The sequence below is a fragment of the Ursus americanus genome, chromosome 36 (genome assembly GCF_024610735.1).
Source record: "Ursus americanus isolate L20-20 chromosome 36, mUrsAme1.1.p, whole genome shotgun sequence".
Classification (NCBI taxonomy): Eukaryota; Metazoa; Chordata; class Mammalia; order Carnivora; family Ursidae; genus Ursus; species Ursus americanus.
In genome coordinates this window covers 17,400,404-17,426,510 of record NC_142162.1, presented here as the reverse complement: position 1 = coordinate 17,426,510, position 26,107 = coordinate 17,400,404, and the positions used below count along the sequence as shown (strand labels likewise).

Below are 26,107 nucleotides of genomic sequence, written 5' to 3'. Positions count from 1 at the left end.
ATGTTCAAAATCATTAGCCATCAGGGAAATTCAAGTCAAAACCACACTGAGAAGCCACCTTACACCAGTTAGAATGGCAAAAATTGACAAGGCAAAAAACAACAATTGTTGGAGAGGATGTGGAGAAAGGGGATCCCTCCTACATTGTTGGTGGGAATGCAAGTTGGTACAGCCACTCTGGAAAACAGCGTGGAGGTCCCTTAAAAAGTTAAAAATTGAGCTACCCTATGACCCAGCCATTGCACTACTGGGTATTTATCCCAAGGATACAGACGCAGTGAAGAGAAGGGCCATATGCACCCCAATGTTCATAGCAGCATTGTCCACAATAGCCAAAGCGTGGAAGGAACCAAGATGCCCTTCAACAGATGACTGGATTAAGAAGTTGTGGTCCATATATACAATGGAATATTACTCAGCTATCAGAAAGAACGAGTTCTCAACATTTGCTGCAACATGGACGGCACTGGAGGAGATAATGCTAAGTGAAATAAGTCAAGCAGAGAAAGACAATTATCGTATGATTTCTTTCATCTATGGAACATAAGAACTAGGAAGATCGGTAGGGGACGAAAGGGATAAAGAAAGGGGAGGTAATCAGAAGGGGTATGAAGCATGAGAGACTATGGACTATGAGAAACAAACTGAGGGCCTCAAAGAGGAGGGGGTGGGGGAGTGGGATAGACTGGTGATGGGTAGTAAGGAGGGCACGTATTGCACAGTGCACTGGGTGTTATACGCAACTAATGAATCATCGAACTTCACATCGGAAACTGGGGATGTACTGTATGGTGACTAACATAATATAATAAAAAAAAAACATTAAAAAAAAAGGCGATGATCCCTCCCATGCTCCTAAGCCGTACTCCAAATGCTAGGTTGGGTTCCCAGAGGTCATTCCAGGGTCCAAGAACCACACCCGTAGCGACTGGGGAATCCTGAGCCATACCTGCATATCAGCATGCCACACAGGAGGACACCGTGCCATTTGGACCTGCGCAAGAAATGCAGAGCAAGAAAAATAAGAATGCCCACCTGATCCAATCCCTGCCTGCCCCCACTTTCTCAGCGCCCTCTGGCGGCAACTCCTGTGTCTGACATTCAACCCAAAGCACACCCTGTCTAGGACCCAAGAAGGTCGCAAGGGCTGGTGATCCCAACAGCCATGACCCTAGACCCGAGACTAACTCTAAGCTGGGGTCTGTAAGATCCATTCCCAAATGGCTTCCAAAAAACCAGGGAATGGGTACCGCTCAGCAATGTCAGGACACAAACCCTGCAACACAGACGAAAACTGTGCCATTTTGGACTGCAGAAAGCATTTTGAGAAGGAGAAACCTAAGTGAACACTGGACCCAAGTCTAGAAAAAACCACTTCCAGCGAATCCCTGATACCTAAACACTGTGTCAACAGTATCCGCACCCTACTCTGTCCCCTCAGCAACAAGAGAGTCACAGAGCCAGTTGACGGGGCTTTCCATCCTCCTAGGGCCTGACACTAACCGTAGCTTGGGTGCTCATAGGTTCACTCCTAGAAACATGGCACAAAGATATAGTGATTGGGGAAACCTGAGCCATATCTCAGGCCTCTGCATGCTACACAGAAAGAAAGCGTGCCATCTGGGACTCCAGAGGCAATTCGGAGGAGGAGAAATCTGCATATCCCACTGAGTCAATTCCAGCCAATCCAATATTCATGGGACCCTTGTACCAAAACCCTGACCTTCCATTCTCCACAACCCTCCTCTCAAATCAAGCCACCAGGAAACTGTGCTCGAAAGCAGGCGATGGTCCCTCCCATGCTCCTAAGCCCTACCCCAAATGCTAGGTTGGGTTGCAGATGTCATTCCAGGACCCAAGAACCCAAAACATGGGGACTGGGGAAACTTGAAGCATACCTGCGAATCAGCATGCCACACAGACGGACAACATGCCATTTGGAACTGCCGAAGTTATGCAGAGCCATAGAAATAAGAATGACAACATGATCCAATCCTTCCAGCCCCCGCTGTCACAGCGCCCTCTTGCGGCACATTTTGTGTCTGACATTCAACCCACACCAAGCCCTTTCTCAGGCCCCTGGAAGGTCCCAAAGGCTGGTGATCCCAACAGCCATGCCCCTTGACTCGAGCGGAAATCTATGCTGGGGTCTGCGACAACCATTCCCAGATGCCTGCTTCCAAGAACCAGGGAATGGGGACCACTAAGCAATGTCAGGACACAAACCCGACAACCCAGCCGATAACTGTGACATTTGGGACTCCGGGAAGCATTTTCACAAGGAGAAACCCAAGTGAACGCGGGACCCAAGTCCACAGGAAACCACTTCCAGCAGATCCCTGGCAGCTAAACAGAGTCCCAACAGTGTCCCCACCCCACTCTCCCCCCTCAGTAAAGAGAGGGTCCCAGAGCCAGGCAATTGGGCTTTCCACCTCCTAGAGCCTTACAGTCACCGGAGCTTGGTTCTCAGAGGTCACTCCGAGACACGTGGCACAAAGGTACAGGGATTGGGCAAACCTGCGCCATATCTGAGGCGTCAGCATGGCACACATCAAGAAAGCATGCCATCTGGGACTCCAGAGGCTATTCGGAGGGGGAGAATTATGCATATCCCACTGTGTCAATCCCAGCCAAGTCCCGCATGCAGGGAACCCCTGGACCAAAACCCTTAGCCTTCCATTCTCCACAAGTCACCTCTCACATCAGGCCATCGGGTGCTGTGCTCCAAAGCAGGTGATGGTCCCTCCCATGCTCCGTAGACCTACCCCAAACGCTACATTGGGTTCCCAGAGGTGATTCCAGGGATCAAGAACCAAACCCATAGAGACTGGGGAATCCTGAGAAATACCTGCGAATCAGCATGCCACACAGAAGGAAACCGTGCCATTTAGACCTGCCGAAGGAATGCAGAGCCAGGAAATAAGAATGCCCACCTGATCCAATCCCTGCGAGCTCCCACTTTCACACCCCTGTGGCGGCAACTCCTTGTCTAACACTCAACCCAAACCATGCCCTTTCTCAGGCCCCTAGAAGGTCGTAAAGGCTGGTGATCCCAATAGCCACTGCCCTTCGACCCAAGCCTACCTCTAAGCTGGGATCTGTGAGATCCATTCCCAGATGTCTGCTTCAAAAAACCAGGGAATGGGGACCACTGAGCAATGTCAGGACACAAACCGGACAACTCATAAGATTAATATGACATTTGGGACTCCTGAAAGCATTTTCAGAAGGAGAAATGCAAGTGAACGCTGGACCCAAGCCCACAGAAAACCACTTCCAGCGGGTCCCTGGCAGATAAACACTGTCTTGACAGTGTTCCCACCCCACTCTCCCCCCTCAGCAAAGACAGGGTCCCAGAACAGGGGGTGGGGCTTTCCACCCTCCTAGGGCCTGACAGTTACCGGAGCTTGGGTCTCAGAGATTCACTCCTAGACACATGGCACAAAGGTATAGGGATTGGGCAAACCTGCGCCGTGTCTGAAGCCTCAGCATGGCACACAGCAAGAAAGCGTGCCATCTGGGACTCCAGAGGCTATTCGGGGGAGGAGAAATCTGCATATCCCACTGAGTCAATCCCAGCCAAGTCCCGCATTCAGGGGACCCTTGGACCAAAACCCTGAGGCTTCCATTCTCCACAAGCTGCCTCTCCCATCAGGCCACCGGGATGCTGTGCTCCAAAGCAGGTGATGGTCCCTCCCATTCTCCTAAGTCCTACCCCAGATGTTAGGTTGGGTTCCCAGAGGTGATTCCAGGGACCAAGAACCACACCAGTAGCGACTGGGGAATCCTGAGCCATACCTGCGAATCACCATGCCACACAGAAGGAAACTGTGCTATTTGGACCTGCTGAAGTTATGCAGAGCCAGAGAAATAAGAATGCCCTCCTGATTCAATCCGTGAGAGCTCCCACTTTCACAGCCCCCTCTGGCGGCAACTCCTGTGTCTGACACTCAACCCAAACCACGCCCTTTCTCAGGCCCCTGGAAGGTCGCAAAGGCTGATGATCCCCACACACATTACGCCTGGACCCAAGACTAACTCTAAGCTGGGGTCTGCAAGATCCATTCCCAGACGCCCGCTTACAAAAACCTGGGAATGGGGACCACTGGGAAATCTCAGGACAGAAACCCGGCAACGCAGAAGATACCTGTGACATTTGGGACTCGGAAAGCATTTTCAGTAGGAGAAAGGCAAGTGAACGCCGGACCCAAGCCCACAGGAAACTACTTCCAGCAGATCCGTGGCAGCTAAACACTGTCCCGACAGTGTCCCCACCCCATTCTCTCGCCTCAGCAAAGAGAGGGTCCCAGAGCCAGGCGATGGGGCTTTCCACCCTCCTAAGGCCTGACAGTCACCGGAGCTTGAGTTCTCAGAGTTTCACTCCAAGAAACGGGTCATGAAGGTATAGGGATTGGACAAATTGTGCCGTATCTGAGGCCTCAGCATGGCACACAGCAAGAAAGCGTGCCATCTGGGACTCCAGACACTATTCGGAGGAGGAGTGATCTGCATGTCCCACTGAGTCAATCCAGCCAAGTCCCACATTCAGGGGACCCTTGGACCAAAACCCTGAGGCTTCCATTCTCCACAAGCCGCCTCTCCCATCAGGCCACCGGCATGTGGTGCTCCAAAGCAGGTGATGGTCCCTCCCATGCTCCGTAGACCACCCCAAATGCTACATTGGGTTCCCAGAGGTGATACCAGGGACCAAGAACCAAACCCGTAGCGACTGGGGAATCCTGAGAAATACCTGCGAATCAGCATGCCACCTGAAGGAAACCGCACCATTTGGACCTGCCAAAGGAATGCAGAGTTAGAGAAATAAGAATGCCCACCTGATCCAATCCCTGAGAGCTCCAACATTCACAACCCCCTCTGGCGTCAACTCCTGTGTCTGACATTCAACCCACACCACGCCCTGTCACAAGCCCCTGGAAGATCACAAAGGCTGGTGATCCCAACAGCCACTGCCCCTAGACCCGAGCCTAACTCTACGGTGGGGTCTGTGAGATCCATTCCCAGACACCTGCTTACAAAAACCAGGGAATGGGGACCACTGAGCAATGTCAGGACACAAACCCAACAACCCAGAAGATGACTGTGTCATTGGGGACTCCGGAAAGCATTTTCAGATGGAGAAACACAAGTGAACGCCAGACCCAAGCCCACAGGAAACCACTTCCAGCAGATCCCTGGCAGCAAAAAAGAGTCCCGAGAGTGTCCCCACCCCACTCTCACCCATCAGGAATGAGAGGGTCCCACAGTCAGGCAATTGGGCTTTCCACCCTCCCAGGGCCTGACAGTCACTGGAGCTTGGTTCTCAGAGGTTCACTCCGAGACACGTGGCACAAAGGTACAGGGATTGGGCAAACCTGCGCCGTGTCTGAAGCCTCAGCATGGCACACATCAAGAAATCGTGCCATCTGAGACTCCAGAGGCTATTCGGAGGGGGAGAAATCTGCATATCCCACTGTGTCAATCCCAGCCTCGTCCCGCATTCAGGGGACCCTTGGACCAAAACCTGGAGCCTTCCATTCTCCACAAGCCGCCTCTCACATCAAGCCACCGGGTGCTGTGCTCCAAAGCAGGTGATGGTCCCTCCCATGCTCCTAAGACCACCCCAAATGCTACATTGGCTTCCCAGAGGTGATACCAGGGACCAAGAATCAAACCCATAGTGACTGGGGAATCCTGAGAAATACCTGCGAATCAGCATGCCACCTGGAAGGATACCGAACCATTTGGACCTGCCAAACGAATGCAGAGCCAGAGAAATAAGAATGCCCACCTGATCCAATCCTTAAGACCCGGCTTTCAGAGCGCCCTCTGGCGGCAACTCCTGTGTCTGACATTCAACCACGCTACGCCCTTTTTCAGGCCCCTGGAAGGACATAAAGGCTGCTGAACCCAACAGCCACTGCCCCTCGACCCGAGACTAACTCTAAGCTGGGGTCTGTCAGATCCATTCCCAGACGCCCGCTTGCAAAAACCTGGGAATGGGGATCACTGAGCAATGTCAGGGCAGAAACCCGGCAATGCAGAACATAACTGTGCCATTGTAGACTCCGAAAAGCATTTTCAGAAGGATGAACGCAAGTGAACGCCAGACCCAACCACACAGGAAACCACTTCCAGCAGATCCCTGGCAGCTAAACAGAGTCCCAACAGTGTCCCCACCCCACTCTCCCCCCTCAGTAAAGAGAGGGTCCCAGAGCCAGGCAATTGGGCTTTCCACCTCCTAGAGCCTTACAGTCACCAGAGCTTGGTTCTCAGAGGTCACTCCGAGACACGTGGCACAAAGGTACAGGGATTGGGCAAACCTGCGCCATATCTGAGGCGTCAGCATGGCACACATCAAGAAAGCATGCCATCTGGGACTCCAGAGGCTATTCGGAGGGGGAGAATTATGCATATCCCACTGTGTCAATCCCAGCCAAGTCCCGCATGCAGGGAACCCCTGGACCAAAACCCTTAGCCTTCCATTCTCCACAAGTCACCTCTCACATCAGGCCATCGGGTGCTGTGCTCCAAAGCAGGTGATGGTCCCTCCCATGCTCCGTAGACCTACCCCAAACGCTACATTGGGTTCCCAGAGGTGATTCCAGGGATCAAGAACCAAACCCATAGAGACTGGGGAATCCTGAGAAATACCTGCGAATCAGCATGCCACACAGAAGGAAACCGTGCCATTTAGACCTGCCGAAGGAATGCAGAGCCAGGAAATAAGAATGCCCACCTGATCCAATCCCTGCGAGCTCCCACTTTCACACCCCTGTGGCGGCAACTCCTTGTCTAACACTCAACCCAAACCATGCCCTTTCTCAGGCCCCTAGAAGGTCGTAAAGGCTGGTGATCCCAATAGCCACTGCCCTTCGACCCAAGCCTACCTCTAAGCTGGGATCTGTGAGATCCATTCCCAGATGTCTGCTTCAAAAAACCAGGGAATGGGGACCACTGAGCAATGTCAGGACACAAACCGGACAACTCATAAGATTAATATGACATTTGGGACTCCTGAAAGCATTTTCAGAAGGAGAAATGCAAGTGAACGCTGGACCCAAGCCCACAGAAAACCACTTCCAGCGGGTCCCTGGCAGATAAACACTGTCTTGACAGTGTTCCCACCCCACTCTCCCCCCTCAGCAAAGACAGGGTCCCAGAACAGGGGGTGGGGCTTTCCACCCTCCTAGGGCCTGACAGTTACCGGAGCTTGGGTCTCAGAGATTCACTCCTAGACACATGGCACAAAGGTATAGGGATTGGGCAAACCTGCGCCGTGTCTGAAGCCTCAGCATGGCACACAGCAAGAAAGCGTGCCATCTGGGACTCCAGAGGCTATTCGGAGGAGGAGAAATCTGCATATCCCACTGAGTCAATCCCAGCCAAGTCCTTCATGCAGGGAACCCTTGGACCAAAACTCTGAGCCTTCCATTCTCCACTAGGCGCCTCTCACATCAGGCCACCGGGATGCTGTGCTCCAAAGCAGGTGATGGTCCCTCCCATGCTCCTAAGCCCTACCCCAAATGCTACTGTGGGTTCTAGGAGAAGATTCCAGGGATCAAGAAACAAACCCATAGCGATTGGGGAAACCTGAGCCATACCTGCGAATCAGCATGCCACACAGAAGGTAACCGTGTCATTTGGACCTGCAGAAGGAATGTACAGCAAGGGAAATAAGAATGCCCACCTGGAGGAGTTAAGATGGCGGAGGAGTAGGGGTTCCCTTTTTAAGCTGGTCCCCTGAGTCGAGCTGGATAGGTACTAGAACACCCATGGAATCAGCCTGAGACATAGGAAGATACACTTGGACCTAGACGAATGAACATCTGTAGCCCTGAATATTGAGGTATGAAGCGGGGAGCTGTGAATCCAGCCACAGATATCGAAAGATAAATGGAAGGGGTACAGAGCCTCCGCTTTCAGGCACCGGGAAGTGGTAGTCACCTGCACTGGGGAGCAGGCGGACTCGCAGACCAGCACCCGCGAAATAGCGGACTGAGACCATGAGCCAGGGAATGCACGCGACCAGACTGAAAACTGGAGCTCCAGAATGCGCAGGGGCGACTGGCCGCTGGCGGTGTTAGAAACACGAAGGACAGAGATGCGCCAGCCCTGGAAGTGAGGGCTTGGACGCTGGCTGTGGGGGCACATCCCGGGACGCTGCAGGGTTTAGCAGCACCAACAGAAACAGAGTTAAAGAGGCCAGAAGAGCTCACTGGAGAGCGGACTGCGATCTCTCTGTTCTGAGACAGAGGCTGGGATTCGGCCACTGCTGCTCTGACTCTCAGAAAAGGCACAGCAAACCAGCATGGAAAGCCGCCAGAGAACAAAACCCTGGAAATACCAGCTCACATTGTGCCCATCCCCATCCCCCTCGCAGGGGACAGGGAGACTCTCCCCAAACAAGTTTACCTGAGTATCAGCACTGCAGGCCCCTCCCCCAGAAAGCAGGCTGAAAAATTCAAGAAGCCCACATCCCTAAGGTCCCTATAAAACAAGTGCACACTGCATGGGTCCTGGTCAATAATTTGGGCTCTGGACAACCCCGCAACCTCTCCTCATCAGAATGAGGAAAAGGAGAAATCCCCCCCAGCAAACAAAAGACAATGAGTCTGTGGCCTCTGCCACAGAACTGAGGGATATGGATATAACCAAATTATCAGAAATGGAGTTCAGAGTAACAATGGTCAAGATGATGTGTAGACTTGAAAAAAATATTAACGAGAATATAGAGTCTCTAAGGGTGGAAATGACAGTGAATCTGGCAGAAATTAAAAATGCTATGAATCAAATGCAGTCAAAACTAGATGCTCTGATGGCCATGGTGAATGAGGCAGAAGACGAAACAGCAAATTGGAGGATGGGATGGTAGAAGAGAAAGTTAAAACAGAAACTTGGCTCAAAAAACTCCAATCTCAAGAATGTAGGTTACGGGAGATTACTGACTCCATGAAACCTTCCAATGTCAGACTCATTGGCATCCCCGAGGAGGTGGAGAAAAAGAGAGGTCTAGAATAGATATTTGAACAAATTGTAGCAGAATACTTCCCTAATCTAGCAAAGGAAACAAGCATTCATGTCCAAGAGGCAAAGAAGACGCCTCCCAAGCTCAACAACGACAAACCTACACCACGTCACGTCATAGTGCAATTCACAAATATTAGATCCAAGGATACAGTACTGAAAGTGGCCAGGGCAAAGAAATTTCTCACGTACCAAGGCAAAGGTATCAGAATTACATCAGACCCGTCTACACAGACCTGGAATGAGAGAAAGGGTTGGCAGGGCATTTTTTTTAAGATTTTATTTATTTATTTGACAGAGATAGAGACAGCCAGCGAGAGAGGGAACACAAGCAGGGGGAGTGGGAGGGGAAGAAGCAGGCTCATAGCGGAGGAGCCTGATGTGGGGCTCGATCCCAGATCGCCAGGATCACGCCCTGAGCCGAAGGCAGACGCTTAACCGCTGTGCCACCCAGGCGCCCCGGCAGGGCATTTTTAAAGCTCTTTCAGACAAAAACATACAGCCAAGGATCCTTTATCCAGCAAGGCTATCATTCAGAATTGATAGAGAGATAAGGACCTTCCAGAATCGCCAGTCACTGACCAATTTCATAACCACGAAACCAGCCCTACAGGAGATATTAAGGGGTGGTTCTATAAAAGTAAAAAGGTCCCAAGAGTGATACAGAACAGAAATTTTCATTCTATAGAAACAAAGACTTTACAGGCAATGTGACATCATTAAAATCATATCTCTCAAGAATCACTCTCAATGTGAATGGCCTAAATGCTCCCATAAAAAGCCACAGGATTGTAGGTTGGATAAAAAGACATGACCCATCCATTTGCTGTCTACAAGAGACTCATTTTGAACCTAAAGATACATCCAGACTGAAAGTAAAGGGATGGAATACCATCTTTCATGCCAATGGACCTCAAAAGAAAGCTGGGGTAGAAATTCTCATATCAGACAGATTGGATTTTAAACTAAAGACTGTAGTTAGATACAGAAGGGCACTATATTATTCTTAAAGGGTGTATCCAACAAGTGGATATGACAAATATAAATAGCTATGCCCCCAAAAGGGGAGCAGCATACACAAGCCAACTCTTAACCACAATAAAGAGCAATACAGATAAAAATACGTTAATAGTAGGGGACCTCAACACTCCACTATCAGCAATAGATAGATCACCTAAGCAGAAAATCAACAAAGAAACAAGAGCTTTGAATGATATACTAGACCAGATGGACCTCATAGATATATATAGAACACTACACCCCAGAACCAAAGAATACTCATTCTATTCTAATGCCCATGGAACATTCTCAAGAATAGACCATACTCTGGGACACAAAACAGGTCTCAACTGATACCAAAAGACTGAAATTATTCCCTGCATATTCTCAGACCACAACGCTCTGAAATTGGAACTCAATCACAAGGAAAAATTTGGAAGAAACTCAAACACTTGGAGACTAAGAACCATGCTGCTCAAGAATGATTCGATAAACCAGGAAATCAAAAATCAATTTAAACAATTTATGGAGACCAACGAGAATGAAAACACAATGGTCCAAAACCTATGGGACACTGCAAAAGCAGTCCTAAGGAGAGAATACATAGCCACCCAAGCCTCACTCAAGAGAATAGAAAAATCTAAAATGCAGTTTTTATATTCTCACCTCAAGAAGCTGGAACAGCAACAGAAGAAAAGGCCTAATCCATGCACGAGAAAGCAGTTGATCAATATTATAGCAGAGATCAATGAATTAGATACAAGGAGCACAGTAGAGCAGATCAACAGAACTAGAAGCTGGTTCTTTGAAAGAATAAATAAAATAGATAAACCACTGGCAAGACTTATCCAAAAGAATAGAGAAAGGATCCAAATAAATAAAATTATGAATAAAAAGGGAGAAGTCACAACCAACACCAATGAAATAGGAAGGATGATTAGAAACTTTTATCAACAGCCTTATACCAATAAACTAAGCAACCTGGAGAGATGGATGCCTTCCTGGAAACCTATAAACTACCAAGACTGAAACAGGAAGAAATTGATTTTTTAAACAGACCAATTAATTATGAGAAGATTGAAACAGTGATTAAAAAACCTTCCAAAAAACAGAACTCTACGGCCTGATGGATTTCCCGGGGAATTCTACCAAACAGTCAAAAAAGAAATAATACCTATTCTCGTAAAGCTGTTTCAAAAAATAGAAACAGAAGGAAAACTACCAAACTCATTCTATGAAGCCAATATTACCTTGATCCCCAAACCAGGCAAAGACCCCATCAAAAAGAATTACAGACCAATATCCCTGATGAATATGGACGCCAAAATTCTCAACAAGATCCTGGCTAATGGGATCCCACAGTACATTAAAAGGATTATCCATCATTGGGCAAGTGGGATTCATCCCTGGGATGCAAGGGTGGTTCAACATTTGCAAATCTATCAGTGTGATAGATTATATCAACAAGAAAAAATCAAGAATCATATGATCCTCTCAATAGATGCAGAAAAAGCATTTGACAAAATACAGCATCCTTTCCTGATTAAAACCCTTCAGAGTGTAGGGATAGAGAGTACATTCCTCAATCTCATAAAAACTATCTATAAAAAGCCTACAGCAAATATCATTCTCAATGGGGAAAAGCTGGAAGCCTTTCCCTTAAGATCAGGAACACGACAAGGATGCCCACTCTCGCCATTATTATTCGACATAGTAGTAGAAGTCCTTGCAACAGCAATCAGACAACAAAAAGGGATAAATGGTATCCAAATTGGCAAAGAAGAAGTCAAACTTTCTCTCTTCACAGATGACGTGATACTCTATATGGAAAATCCAAAAGACTCCACCCACAAACTACTAGAAGTTATAGAGCAATTCAGTAACGTGGCAGGATACAAAATCAATGCTCAGAAATCAGTTGCATTTCTATACACGATCAATGAGACTGAAGAAAGAGAAATTAGGGAATCCATCCCATTTACAACAGCACCAAAAATCATACGTTACCTTGGAATTAACTGAAGCAGAGACGTAAAGGATCTATATTCTAGAAACAACAAATCACTCTTGAAAGACATTGAAGACACAAAAAATGGAAAAATATTCCATGCTCATGGATCGGAAGAATTAACATAGTTAAAATGTCCATACTACCCAGAGCAATCTACACTTTCAATGCCATCCCGATCAAAATACCAATGACATTTTTCACAGAACTGGAACAAACAGCCCTTAAATTTGTGTGGAACCAGAAAAGGCCCTGAATCGCCAAAGAAGTGTTGAAAAGGAAAAACAAAGCTGGGGGCATCACAATGCTGGATTTCGAGCTGTACTACAAAGCTGTGATCACAAAGACAGCATGGTATTGCCACAAAATCAGACACACAGACCAATGGAACAGAATAGAGAACCCAGAAATGGACGCTCGGCTCTTTGGGCAACTCATCTTTGATAAAGTAGGAAAAAACATCCAGTGGAAAAAAGAAAGTCTCTTGAATAAATGGTGCTGGGAAAACTGGACAGCTACATGCAAAAGAATGAAACTTGACCACTCTCTCACACCATACACAAAGATAAACTCCAAATGGATGAAAGACCTTGATGTGAGACAGGAATCCATCAAAATCCTAGAGGAGAACATAGGCAGCAACCTCTAGGACATCGTCCACAGCAATCTTTTTCATGACACATCTCCAAAGGCAAGAGAAACAAAAGAAAAAATGAACTTGTGGGACTTCATCAAGTTAAAAAGCTTCTGCACAGCCAAGGAAACAGTCAAAAAACGAAGAGGCAGCCCCCGGAATGGGAGAAAATACTTGCAAATGACACTACAGATAAAAGACTGGTATCCAAGATCTAAAAGAACTTCTCAAACTCAATACACGAGAAACAAATAAACAAATCATAAAATGGGCAGAAGATATGAACAGACACTTTTTCAATGAAGACATACAAATGGCTAACAGACACATGAAAAAATGTTCAAAATCATTAGCCATCAGGGAAATTCAAATCAAAACCACACTGAGATACCACCTTACGCCAGTCAGAATGGCAGAAAATTGACAAGGCAGGAAACAACAATTGTTGGAGAGGAAGTGGAGAAAGAGGATCCCTCCTACATTGTTGGTGGGAATGCAAGTTGGTACAGCCACTTTAGAAAACAGTGTGGAGGTCCCTTAAAAAGTTAAAAATTGAGCTACCCTATGATTCAGCCATTGCACTACTAGGTATTTATGCAAAAGATACAGATGTAGTGAAGAGAAGGGCCATAGGCACCCCAATGTTCATAGCAGCAATGTCCACAATAGCTAAATTGTGGAAGGAGCCGAGATGCCCTTCAAAGGATGACTGGATTAAGAAGATTTGGTCCATATATACAATGGAATATTACTCAGCTATCAAAAAGAATGATTTCTCAAATTGCTGCAACATGGACGGCACTGGAGGACATAATGCTAAGTGAAATAAGTCAAGCAGAGAAAGACAATTATCATAAGGTTCCACTCATCTAAGGAACATAAGAAGTAGGAAGATCGGTAGGAGAAGAAAGAGATACAGAAAGGGAGGGTAATCAGAAGGGGGAATGAAACATGAGAGACTATGGACTCTGGGAAACAAACTGAGGGCTTCAGAGGGGAGGGGGCTTGGGAATGGAATTGGCTGGTGATGGGTAGTAAGGAGGGCACATATTGCATGGTGCACTGGGTGTTATACGCAACTAATGAATCATAGAACTTTACATCAAAAACCAGGGATGGAGCCAGAGGAGTTAAGATGGTGGAGGAGTAGGAGACACCGTTTTCAGCCGGTCCTCCGAGTCGAGCTGGATAGGTACCAGACCAGCCTAAACAACCACGGAACCAGCCTGAGACGCAGGAAGACGCATCTGGATCTCTACAAATGAACATCTCCAGCGCTGAGTATTGAGGTACGAAGCGGGGAGCCATGAAATTGTGCACAGATATCGGAAGATAAACGGAAGGGGGAGGGAGCCACCGCGTTCGGGTGCTGGGAAGCGGTAGCCACTTGCACGGGAGAGCGGGCGTGGCTCATGGTCGGCACCCGCAAAACAGCAGACTGAGACCGTGAGCCGGGTGCGCACGCCACCAGGCATCTCGCGTAACCCCGGAATCCCGGTGCGCTCACTGGATCCAGACTGAGACCGGGAGATCCGGTAGCGCGCGCGGGGCGGCTGGCGGCTGGCGGCATTAGAAACACAAAGGACAGAGACGCGCCGGCCCTGGAAGTGAGGGCTGGGACGCCGGGTGTGGGGCACACATCCCGGGACGCTGCAGGGTTGAGCAGCACCAACAGTAACAGAGTTAAAGTGGCCAGAACATTAGTAGAGAACGGGCCACAATCCTTCTGTTCCGTGACAGAGGCTGAGATTCGGCCGCTGCTGCTCTGACTCTCAGAAGAGGCACAGCAAACCGCCAGGGAAAGCCGCCAGAGAACAAAAGCCTGGAAATACCGGCTCAGGGAGTGCCCATCCCCAACCCCCCTCGCAGGGGACACGGAGACTCTACCCAAACAGGGTTGCCTGAGTATCGGCGAGGCAGGCCCCTCCCCCAGAAGGCAGGCTGAAAAATCAAGAAGCCCACAACCCGGGTGCCTGGGTGGCGCAGTCATTGAGCGCCTGCCTTCGGCTTAGGGCGTGATCCCGGCGTTCCGGAAAGGAGTCCCTCATCGGGCTCCTCCGCTGGGAGCCTGCTTCTTCCTCTCTCACTCCCCTGCTTCTATTCCCTCTCTCGCTGGTTGGCTGCCACATAAATAAATAAATAAAATCTTTAAAGAAGAAGCCCACATCCCTAAGATCCCTATAAAACAAGGGGCACGGCTTGGGACCCAGTCAATAATTTGGGCTCTGGAAACCCCGCAACCTCTCTTCATCAGAATGACAAGAAGGAGAAGCCCCCCCCCCAGCAAAGAAAAGACAGTGAGACTGTGGCCTCTGCCACAGAAATAATGGATATGGATGTAACCAAATTATCAGAAATGGAATTCAGAGTAACGATGGTCAAAATGATGAGTAGAATTGAAAAAAGTATAAACGAAAAGGTTACTGAGAATATAGAATCCCTAAGGACAGAAATGAGAGCGAATCTGACAGAAATTAAAAATTCTATGAGCCAAATGCAGGCAAAACTAGAGGCTCTGACAGCCAGGGTCGCAGAAGCAGAAGAAAGGGTTAGTGAATTGGAGGATGGGTTAATAGAGGAAAAAATGAAAATAGAAGATGGTCTTAAAAAAATCCATGCCCACGAATGTAGGTTACGGGAGATTACTGACTCAATGAAACGATCCAATGTCAGAATCATCGGCATCCCCGAGGGGGTGGAGAAAAACAGAGGTCTAGAAGAGATATTTGAACAAATTGTAGCTGAAAACTTCCCTAATCTATCAAGGGAAACAAACATTCGTGTCCAAGAGGCAGACAGGACCCCTCCCAAGCTCAACCACGACAAACCTACGCCACGTCACGTCATAGTGCAATTTGCAAATATTAGATCCAAGGATACAGTATTGAAAGCGGCCAGGGCAAAGAAATTTCTCACGTACCAAGGCAAAAGCAACAGAATTATGTCAGACCTGTCTACACAGACCTGGAATGAGAGAAAGGGTTGGGGGAGCATATTTAAAGCTCTTTCAGAGAAAAACATGCAGCCAAGGATCCTTTATCCAGCAAGGCTGTCATTCAGAATTGATGGAGAAATAAAGACATTTCAGAATCGCCAGTCACTAACCAATTTTGTAACTACGAAACCAGCCCTACAGGAGATATTACGGGGGGTTCTATAAAAGTAAAAAGGCCCCAAGAGTGATACAGAACAGAAAGTCACAGCCAATACAAAAAAAAAGACTTTACTGGCAACATGGCAACATTAAAATCATATCTATCAGTAATCAGTCTTAATGTAAATGGTTTGAACCATCCCGTAAACGCCACAGGGTTGCAGATTGGATAAAAAGAAATGACCCATCCATTTGCTGTCTACAAGAGACTCATTTCAAACCCAAAGATGCATTCAGACTGAGAGTAAGGGGATGGAGTACCATCTTTCACGCAAATGGTCCTCAAAAGAAAGCTGGGGTAGCAATTCTCATATCAGATAGACTGGATTTTAAACTACAGACTATAGTTAGAGATGCAGAAGGGCACTATATTATTCTTAAGGGAAGTATTCAACAAGTGGATATGACAATTATAAATATATATGCCCCCAACAGGGGAGCAGCAAGATACACAAGCCAACTCTTAATCAGAATAAAGAGACATATAAATGAAAATACATTAATAGTAGGGGACCTCAACACTCCACTCTCAGAAATAGACAGAACACCCTGGCAAAAACTAAGCAAAGAATCAAAGGCTTTGAATGCCATACTCGACGAGTTGGACCTCATAGATATATATAGAACACTACACCCCAGAACCAAAGAATACTCATTCTATTCTAATGCCCATGGAACATTCTCAAGAATAGACCATGTTCTGGGACACAAAACAGGTCTCAAACGATACCAAAAGATTGAAATTATCCCCTGCATATTCTCAGACCACAACGCTCTGAAATTGGAACTCAACCACAAGGAAAAATTTGGAAGAAACTCAAACACTTGGAGACTAAGAACCATCCTGCTCAGGAATGACTCGATAAATCAGGAAATCAAAAATCAAATTAAACAATTTATGGAGACCAATGAGAATGAAAATACAACAGTCCAAAACCTATGGGATACTGCAAAGGCAGTCCTAAGGGGGAAATATATAGCCATCCAAGCCTCACTCAAAAGAATAGAAAAATCTAAAATGCAGTTTTTATATTCCCACCTCAAGAAGCTGGAACAGCAACAGAGGGACAGGCCTAATCCACGCACAAGGAAGCAGTTGACCAAGATGAGAGCAGAAATCAATGAATTAGAAACCAGGAGTACAGTAGAGCAGATCAACAGGACTAGAAGCTGGTTCTTGGAGAGAATCAATAAGATTGACAGACCACTGGCAAGACTTATCCAAAAGAAAAGAGAAAGGACCCAGATTATTAAAATTATGAATTAAAAAGGAGAGGTCACGACGAGCACCATTGAAATTGGAAGGATTATTAGAAATTTTTATCAACAGCTATATGCCAATAAACTAAGCAATCTGGAAGATATGGAATCCTTCCTGGAAACCTATAAACTACCAAGATTGAAACCGGAAGAAATTGATTCCTTAAACAGGCCAATTAATTATGAAGAAATTGAGTCAGTGATAAACAACCTTCCAAATAACAAAACTCCAGGCCCGGACGGTTTTCCTGGGGAATTCTACCAAACATTCAAAGAAGAAATAATACCTATTCTCCTAAAGCTATTTCAAAAAATAGAAACAGAAGGAAAGCTACCAAACTCATTCTATGAGGCCAATATTACCTTGATCCCCAAACCAGGCAAAGATCCCCTCAAAAAGGAGAATTACAGACCGATTTCCCTAATAAATATGGACGCCAAAATCCTCAACAAGATACTTGCTAATAGAATCCAACAGTACATTAAAAGGATTATCCATCACGATCAAGTGGGATTCATACCTGGAATGCAAGCGTGGTTCAATATTCGCAAATCAATCAGCGTGATACATCATATCAACAAGAAAAGACTCAAGAACCATATGATCCTCTCAATCGATGCCGAAAAAGCATTTGACAAAATACAGCATCCTTTCCTGATTAAAACCCTTCAGAGTGTAGGAATAGAAGGTACATTTCTCAATCTCATAAAAGCCATCTATGAAAAGCCTACTGCAAATATTATTCTCAATGGAGAAAAGCTGGAAGCCTTTCCCTTAAGATCAGGAACTCGACAAGGATGCCCACTCTCGCCACTATTATTCAACATAGTACTAGAAGTCCTTGCAACAGCAATCAGACGACAAAAAGGGATCAAAGGTATTCAAATTGGCAAAGAAGAAGTCAAAATGTCTCTCTTTGCAGATGACATGATACTCTATATGGAAAACCCAAAAGAAGCCACTCCCAAACTATTAGAAGTTATAGAGCAATTCAGTAACGTGGCAGGATACAAAATAAATGCTCAGAAATCAGTTGCATTTCTATACACGAATAACGAGACCGAAGAAAGAGAAATTAGGGAATCCATCCCATTTACAATAGCACCAAAAACCATACGTTACCTTGGAATTAACTTAACCAGAGACGTAAAGGACCTTTATTCTAGAAACTATAAATCACTCTTGAAAGACATTGAGGAAGACATAAAAAGATGGAAAGATATTCCATGCTCATGGATCGGAAGAATTAACATAGTTAAAATGTCCATGCTACCCAGAGCAATCTACACTTTCAATGCTATCCCGATCAAAATACCAAGGACATTTTTCAAAGAACTGGAACAAACAGTCCTTAAATTTGTATGGAAACAGAAAAGACCCCGAATCTCCAAGGAACTGTTGAAAAGGAAAAACAAAGCTGGGGGCATCACAATGCCGGATTTCGAGCTGTACTACAAAGCTGTGATCACAAAGACAGCATGGTACTGGCACAAAAACAGACACATAGACCAATGGAACAGAATAGAGAGCCCAGAAATGGACCCTCGGCTCTTTGGGCAACTAGTATTTGATAAAGCAGGAAAAAACATCCGGTGGGAAAAAGACAGTCTCTTCAATAAATGGTGCTGGGAAAATTGGACAGCTACATGCAAAAGAATGAAACTTGACCACTATCTCACACCATACACAAAAATAAACTCCAAATGGATGAAAGACCTCAATGTGAGACAGGAATCTATCAAAATTCTAGAGGAGAACATAGGCAACAACCTCTACGACATCGGCCAAAGCAACCTTTTTCATGACACATCCCCAAAGGCAAGAGAAACAAAAGATAAAATGAATTTATGGGACTTCATCAAGATTAAAAGTTTCTGCACAGCCAAGGAAACAGTCAGAAAAACTAAGAGGCAGCCCACGGAATGGGAGAATATATTTGCAAATGACACTACAGATAAAGGACTGGTATCCAAGATCTACAAAGAACTTCTCAAACTCAATACACGAGAAACAAATAAACAAATCAAAAAATGGGCAGAAGATATGAACAGACACTTTTCCAATGAAGACATACAAATGGCTAACAGACACATGAAAAAATGTTCAAAATCATTAGCCATCAAGGAAATTCAAATCAAAACCACACTGAGATACCACCTTACGCCAGTTAGAATGGCAAAAATAGACAAGGCAAGAAACAACAATTGTTGGAGAGGATGTGGAGAAAGGGGATCCCTCCTACATTGTTGGTGGGAATGCAAGTTGGTACAGCCACTCTGGAAAACAGTGTGGAGGTCCCTTAAAAAGTTAAAAATTGAGCTACCCTATGATCCAGCCATTGCACTACTGGGTATTTACCTCAAAGATACAGACGTAGTGAAGAGAAGGGCCATATGCACCCCAATGTTCATAGCAGCAATGTCCACAATAGCTAAATCGTGGAAGGAGCCGGGATGCCCTTCAACAGATGACTGGATTAAGAAGTTGTGGTCCATATATGCAATGGAATATTACTCAGCTATCAGAAAGAACGAGTTCTCAACATTTGCTACAACATGGACAGCACTGGAGGAGATAATGCTAAGTGAAATAAGTCAAGCAGAGAAAGACAACTATCATATGATTTCTCTCATCTATGGAACATAAGAACTAGGATGATCAGTAGGGGAAGAAAGGGATAAAGAAAGGGGGGGTAATCGGAAGGGGGAATGAAACATGAGAGACTATGGACTATGAGAAACAAACTGAGGACTTCAGAGGGGAGGGGGGTGGGGGAATGGGATAGACCGGTGATGGGTAGTAAGGTGGGCACGTATTGCATGGTGCACTGGGTGTTATACACAACTAATGAATCATCGAGCCTTACATCGGAAACCGGGGATGTACTGTATGGTGACTAACATAATATAATAAAAAATCATTAAAAAAAAAAAACCAGGGATGTACTGTATGGTGAATAACAGAATAAAAAAATATTATTATTAAAAGAAAAGAAAAAAAGTATGCCCACCGGATCCAATCCACGCGAGCCCACCACTTTCACAGCCCCCTCTGCCAGCAACTCCTGTGTCTGACATTCAACCCCAACCACGCCCTTTCTCAGGCCCATGGAAGGTCGCAAGGGATGGTGATCCTAACAACCATGCCCCTAGACCCGAGCCCTAACTGTAAACTGGGGTCTGTGAGATCCATTCTCAGAGGCCTGGAACCAAAAACCAGGGAATGGGGACAGCTGAGGAATGTCAGGACACAAAGCCTGCCACACATAGGATAACCCTACCATTTGGGAATCAAGAAAGCATTTTGAAAGAAGAAACCTAAGTGAGCAAATGACCCAGGCCCAGAGAAAACCACTTCCAGTGGATCCCTGGCACCTAAACACTGTGCTGACAGTCTCCCCAACCCACTCTCTAAACTCAGCCCCAAGAGGGTTGCAGAGCAAGTCGATGGGGCTTTCCATCCCTCTAGGGCCTGGCACTAACCGTAGCATAGGTTTTCAGAGGTGCACTCCTAGAGACATGTCAGAAAGATATAGGGGTTGGGGAAACCTGTGCCATATCTCAGGCCTCAGCATGCTACACAGAAAGAAAGCGTGCCATCTGGGACTCCAGAGGCTATTCAGAGGAGGAGAAATCTGCATATTCCACTGAGTCAATCCCACCCAAGTCCCGCAAGCAGGGGACCCTTGGACCAAAACCCTGAGCCTTCCATTCTCCACAACGTGCCTGCGCTCAAAACCAGGTGATGGTCCTTCCCATACTCCTGAGCCCTAACCCAAATGCGAGACTGGGTGCCCAGAGGACACTCCAGGGGCTGAGCACAAAACACAAGGTGACTGGGGAAACCTGAACCATACCTATGAATCAGCATGCCACACAGAAGGAAAGAGTGCCATTTGAACCTGCAGAAGGAATGCAGAGCAAGACAAAGAAGAATGCCCACCTGATCCAATCCCTGCGAGCTCCCACTTTCACAGCCCCCTCTACTGGCAACTCCTATGTATAACATTCAACCTACACCACACCCTCCATTCAGGCCCATGGAAGGTCCCAAAGCCTGGTGATCCGAACAGACATGCCCCTGGACCCAAGCCCTAACTCCATGCTGGGGTCTATGACATCTATGACAGAGAATGGGGACAGCTGAGCAATGTTAGGATACAATCCTTGCAAAACATGATAACTGTGCCATTTGGGACTCCAGAAAGCATTTTGAGAAGGAGAAACCTAAGTGAACACCTGACCCAAGCCCAGAAAAAAACCCTTCCAGCAGATCCCTGGCACCTGTACACAGTGCCGACAGTCTCCCCAACTCACTCTCTCCACTCAGCCATGAGAGTGTCGAAGAGCCAGTCGATTGTGCTTTCCATCCTCATAGGGTCTGACACTAACCATAGATTGGGCTCTCAGAGGTGCACTCAAAGAGACATGGCACAAAGATGTAGGGATGGGGAAACCTGAGCCATATCTGAGGCCTCAGCATGCCACACAAAAAGAAAGCGTGCCATCTGGGACTCCAGAGGCAATTCAGAGAAGGAGAAATCTGCATATCCCACTGACGCAATCCCAGCCAACTCCCGCATTCAGGAGACCCTTGGACCAAAACCCTGAGCCTTCCACCTACACAACCCGCCTTCTCAAATCAGGCCACCGGGATGCTTCACTCAAAACCGGGCGATGGTCTTTCCCATGCTCCTAAGCCCTACCCCAAATGCTAGGTTGGGTTCCAAGAGGTCATTCCAGGGTCCAAGAACCAACACATAGCACTGGGAAAACCTGAACCATACCTACGAATCAGCATGCCACACAAAAGGAAACCGTGCCGCTTGAACCTGCAGAAGGAATGCAGAGCAAGAGAAAGAAGAGTGCCCACCTGATCCAACTCCTGCGAGCTCCCACTTTCACAGCCCCCTCTATTGGCAACTCCTGTGTCTGACATTCAACCCAAACCATGCCCTTTCTCAGGCCCCTGGAAGGGTGCAGAGGCTGTTGATCGGAACAGCCATTGCCCCTGGACTGGAGCCTAACTCTAAGCTGGGGTCTGCGAGAACCATTCCCAGACGACTGCTTCCAAAACCAGGGAATGGGGACCGCTGAGCCATGTCAGGACGCATACCCTGCCATAGAAGAGAACTGTGCCATTTGGGACTCCAGAAAGCATTTTGAGGAGAAACCTAAGTGAACACCAGACCCAAGCCCAGAGAAAACTACTTCCAGCGGATCCCTGGCACCTAAACACTGTGCAGACTATCTCCCCAACCCTGTCTCTCCCCTCAGCCCCGAGAGGGTTGCAGAGCCAATTGATTGGGCTTTCCAGCCTCCTAGGGCCTGACAGTAACTGTAGGTTGGGTTCTCAGAGGTGCACTCCTAGAGACCTGGGTCAAAGACATCAGGAATGGGGAAACCTGAGCCATTTCTAAGGCCTCAGAATGCCACACAGGAAGAAAGCATGCCATCTGGTACTCCAGAGGCTATTCGGAGCAGTAGAAATCTGCATATCCCACTGACGCAATCCCAGCCAACTCCCACATTCAGTGGATCCTTGGACAGAAACCCTGAGCTTTCCATTCTCCACAACCTGCCTAGTCAAATCAGGCCCCCAGGATGGTGCGCTCAAAACCACGAGATGGTTTCTAACCAAAGTCTAGGTTGGGTTCCCAGAGTTCATTCCAGGTGCCATGCACCAAACACATATCGACTGGGGAAACCTGAGCCATACCTGCGAATCAGCATGCCACACAGAAGGAAACCGTGCCATTTGGACCTGCTGAAGGAATGCAGAGCCAGAGAAATAAGAATGCCCACGTGATCTAATCCCAGTGAGCCCCCACTTTCAAGCCCTGCCTGCCCCCAACTGCTGTGTCTGACATTGAACCCAAACCATGCCCTCCTCTTAGGCCCCTGGATTTCACAACGGCTGGCTGATCTATATAGTCATGTCCCTAGACCTGTGCCCTAACTCTAGGTTGGGGTCTGTGAGGTGTATTCCCATATGCCTGGCTCCAAAGCCCAGGGAACAGGGACCGCTGAGCAGTGTCAGGACACGTAGCCTGCAACACAGAACTAAACTGTGCCATACGGGACTCCAGAAAGGATTCCGAGGAGAGACCTTGGTGAAAACCTGACCTAAGCCCTGCGAAACCCTACTTTCAGGGGAACCCTGGTCCCTCACCCGTGACACCAACATTCTCCTCAACCCACACCCGCCACTCAGCCCCTGAGTCGGTGACATAGCCAGTTGATCGGGCTTTCCATCCTCCCCTCCATGACACGAATCATAGTTTGGGTTCTGAGTTGTCCACTCCCAGAGGTCTGGCTCCAAAGCCATGGAGATTAGAGAAACCTTAGTCATACCTTAGGCCTCAGCATGCCACCCAGAAAGAAACCGTTTCATTTGGGACTCCAGAAAGGATGTCGAGGGGGAGAAATCCTAATGTCTACCATACTCAATTACCTCGATCCCCCACATTCACTGGTCCCCTGGCCTCAAACCCACTGCTTGACACTCACCCCAACCCACAACATCAACACCCCCCACAGCGTGGAAATTCTCCACACATCCCCCCTAGCAGAACTCCCATTCTCCTACGCCTTACCCCTAAACCAAGTTTTGGTTGTGAGAGGTCCATTCTGAGAAGGCTGGAATGGAAGACGTGGCTCCTGAGGGGGGGACCTGTGGCCCCCCTCCAGGGCAGGGCATCATCCTCGCCTCACAGGGGATCCATGGAAGTGTTATGTCAGGTGACTGATGGGGCTCCCTCTTGAGGAACTCAGACACAGAAAGACAATTACAGATGCTCTCATGTACATACCACATGGAAAGAAAATACTGAACACATAGATACTGAGAACAGATGGGTGTTTCACTGATTCAGGGAATGGGGGGGAGGACGGGTGAAGGTGGTCAAAGATGCAGTGTCTGAGTGAGAAAATCCGACAGTCATGGAATGTTCTGTGCAGCATGGAGACTAAAGCTAACCCCACGGGATGGGGTACAGGATCCCCTGCTCTTTGAAAGTACAGTGCTCCTAGGAAATCTTTCACAGCAGAAAGGGTGTAAAAAATGAATGACCATTAATTTATACGGAAAAATGAGTGAGCACGCTCAGACTCCAAAAATGACTTTTCTTTGCCTTTTTCTAGGCCTCGGGACACAACTCCTAATGGATGCCGAAAATACATGGAGATAAAGCACAGCAGACGCTCAAAGACACAATTCAAAGCGCTGGTGGCTGGACGTGGAGAGCGGTTCCCAGGAAGGACCTGGTTGGGGTGCACGCCGCCTCTGTCGTGCTTCTCCCCAAAACAGATGCTGAACGTGATGCTCACCGTTCGACTCTTTTCATAAGAGGAAAATCCTCTTCAGGTTTCTTCCCATTAGTGAAACCGGATAATAACGGAGATCTTTCCAAAAAGCCAAGTGTCTTCCCATGAACTTTTAAAAAGTGGGGGATACCTGTACTTGAGCGTTGCTGAGGGAGGACATGTGAAAGGTTCTCCCGGATAAAAACATCAGCAGATCCCCCAGGAAAGGCCTCTTCCTCAGCATGCAGAACACAGACTACCTCCTACCCCCAGAAACCTTCTCCTTCCCCTTGCTCAGGACAACCCACAACAGCTGGGAGTTACCCCAGTTCCTCTTTTCTCCCATCCCTGATATCTAAGCTGTCAAGAAACCCTGTGAGCTCCATCATTAAGATGTACCCAGAATAGGACTAACCACTCCTTCCGAGACCCCCTGTCTGGTCCATGCTGGAACCCATCTCTTGCCTGAGTTCCTGGAAAAGCATCATCATTGACCTCCCTTGCCCATCCTCAACCATCTGGCATCTGTTCTCAACACTGCAGCCAGGATGGCCCACCAAAACAGGGTCCCATGGGGTCACAGGCCTGCAATGACTTTCTGTCACACTGTCACCTCCCTGAGGTCATGTCCTATGCTGTCTGCTGTGGCCACAGGGCCTTCTTGCTGCTCCTGCGTACACCTGGTATGGTCTCGCCCCGGGGCCTTTGCACATGCTTCCCCTTCTATTTAGAGGGCTCTTGATGTGATATCACTGATCTTCTTTAGATCTTGTCTCAAGTATCACCCTCCTAGTGAAGTACCACCTGGCCCCTATGTGAATAGCAAACACCACCCCACCTCCCCTTCAGCATCCCCAGCCCTGTCTCCTGCTTTATATTTCCATAGCACTTATTATAGTCTCCACTCCATCTTGGCAGGGAAGAAACTGAGGCATAAACTGATGGCTTCACCACCAACTCCCCCCAATTTCCTGGTCCAAATCCCCAGGGGAAAAGGTGGCCCGGGGGCTCCTGCACAGCTGGGATGCCCAGGACAAGGGGTCCACCCACCTCTTGCACCCTGAACACCATCAGGAAAGGGAGCCATACGAGGAATCCACCTGCACACAAAACCTGAAACCAGGGAGCTTCCTCAATGACAGGTGAGCACACACGCTTCCTCCCCTTCCCTGAGGTGCTCACCCAAAAAAGCTGAGCAGAGATGCTTCCCAGGGTCCAAATCTCCCTCTGGCCAAGGTGCTGGGAAACAGACATCTGATCTGGCCACCCTGCCAGGCTCGGACCCTCTCAGTGAGTCCTAAGACCCAAGGACTTCTTTGCACTCCAGCTCAATCCCTGTCACAGAGAAGCAAACTCCAGCCTCACAAACGTGCTCATCATTAGCTCTGGAATTCCCTGGGTTGTGTCTACACTGGCCCAGACAGGGGTCCCATGCAGACTACTCCGCAAATGCCCTAGGGTTGCAAGCCACTTTCAAGCTGGCCTTAGAAAGGAAGAAACTGGCCCAATTAGGCAGACCAGCCAAGTGACTCGATGTGCTGCAAACTCAGACAACATCTTCCCTGAACACCAACGCTTCTGAGTCCAAGCTTCCAACCTTTGCTCACTGGGCACTGAGCACCATGTCAGCATGAACACTGCTCTTTCAATTCACTGGCCTCCCAGTCCTTCCAATCAGAAACCCAGCTCCAGACACCACTCTATTTTCCCTTCAGAGAGAGAA

General features: G+C 47.6%; 1 long non-coding RNA gene across 3 annotated transcripts in view; it reads right to left on the bottom strand.

Moving 5' to 3' along the window:
- Positions 1–26,107, bottom strand: part of LOC148107044 (uncharacterized) — a 48,570-nt gene that overhangs the window by 18,958 nt on the left and 3,505 nt on the right. Inside the window, exons 4-5 of one of the 3 annotated variants that reach the window (XR_015723209.1) lie at positions 1,899–4,794; positions 950–994 (exon numbers count right to left, since the gene is read on the bottom strand). This is a non-coding gene — a long non-coding RNA (uncharacterized LOC148107044). Of the gene's footprint in view, positions 1–949; positions 4,795–26,107 lie in introns of all 3 variants that reach the window. The other 2 variants (XR_015723210.1, XR_015723208.1) reach the window with 2 other exon arrangements.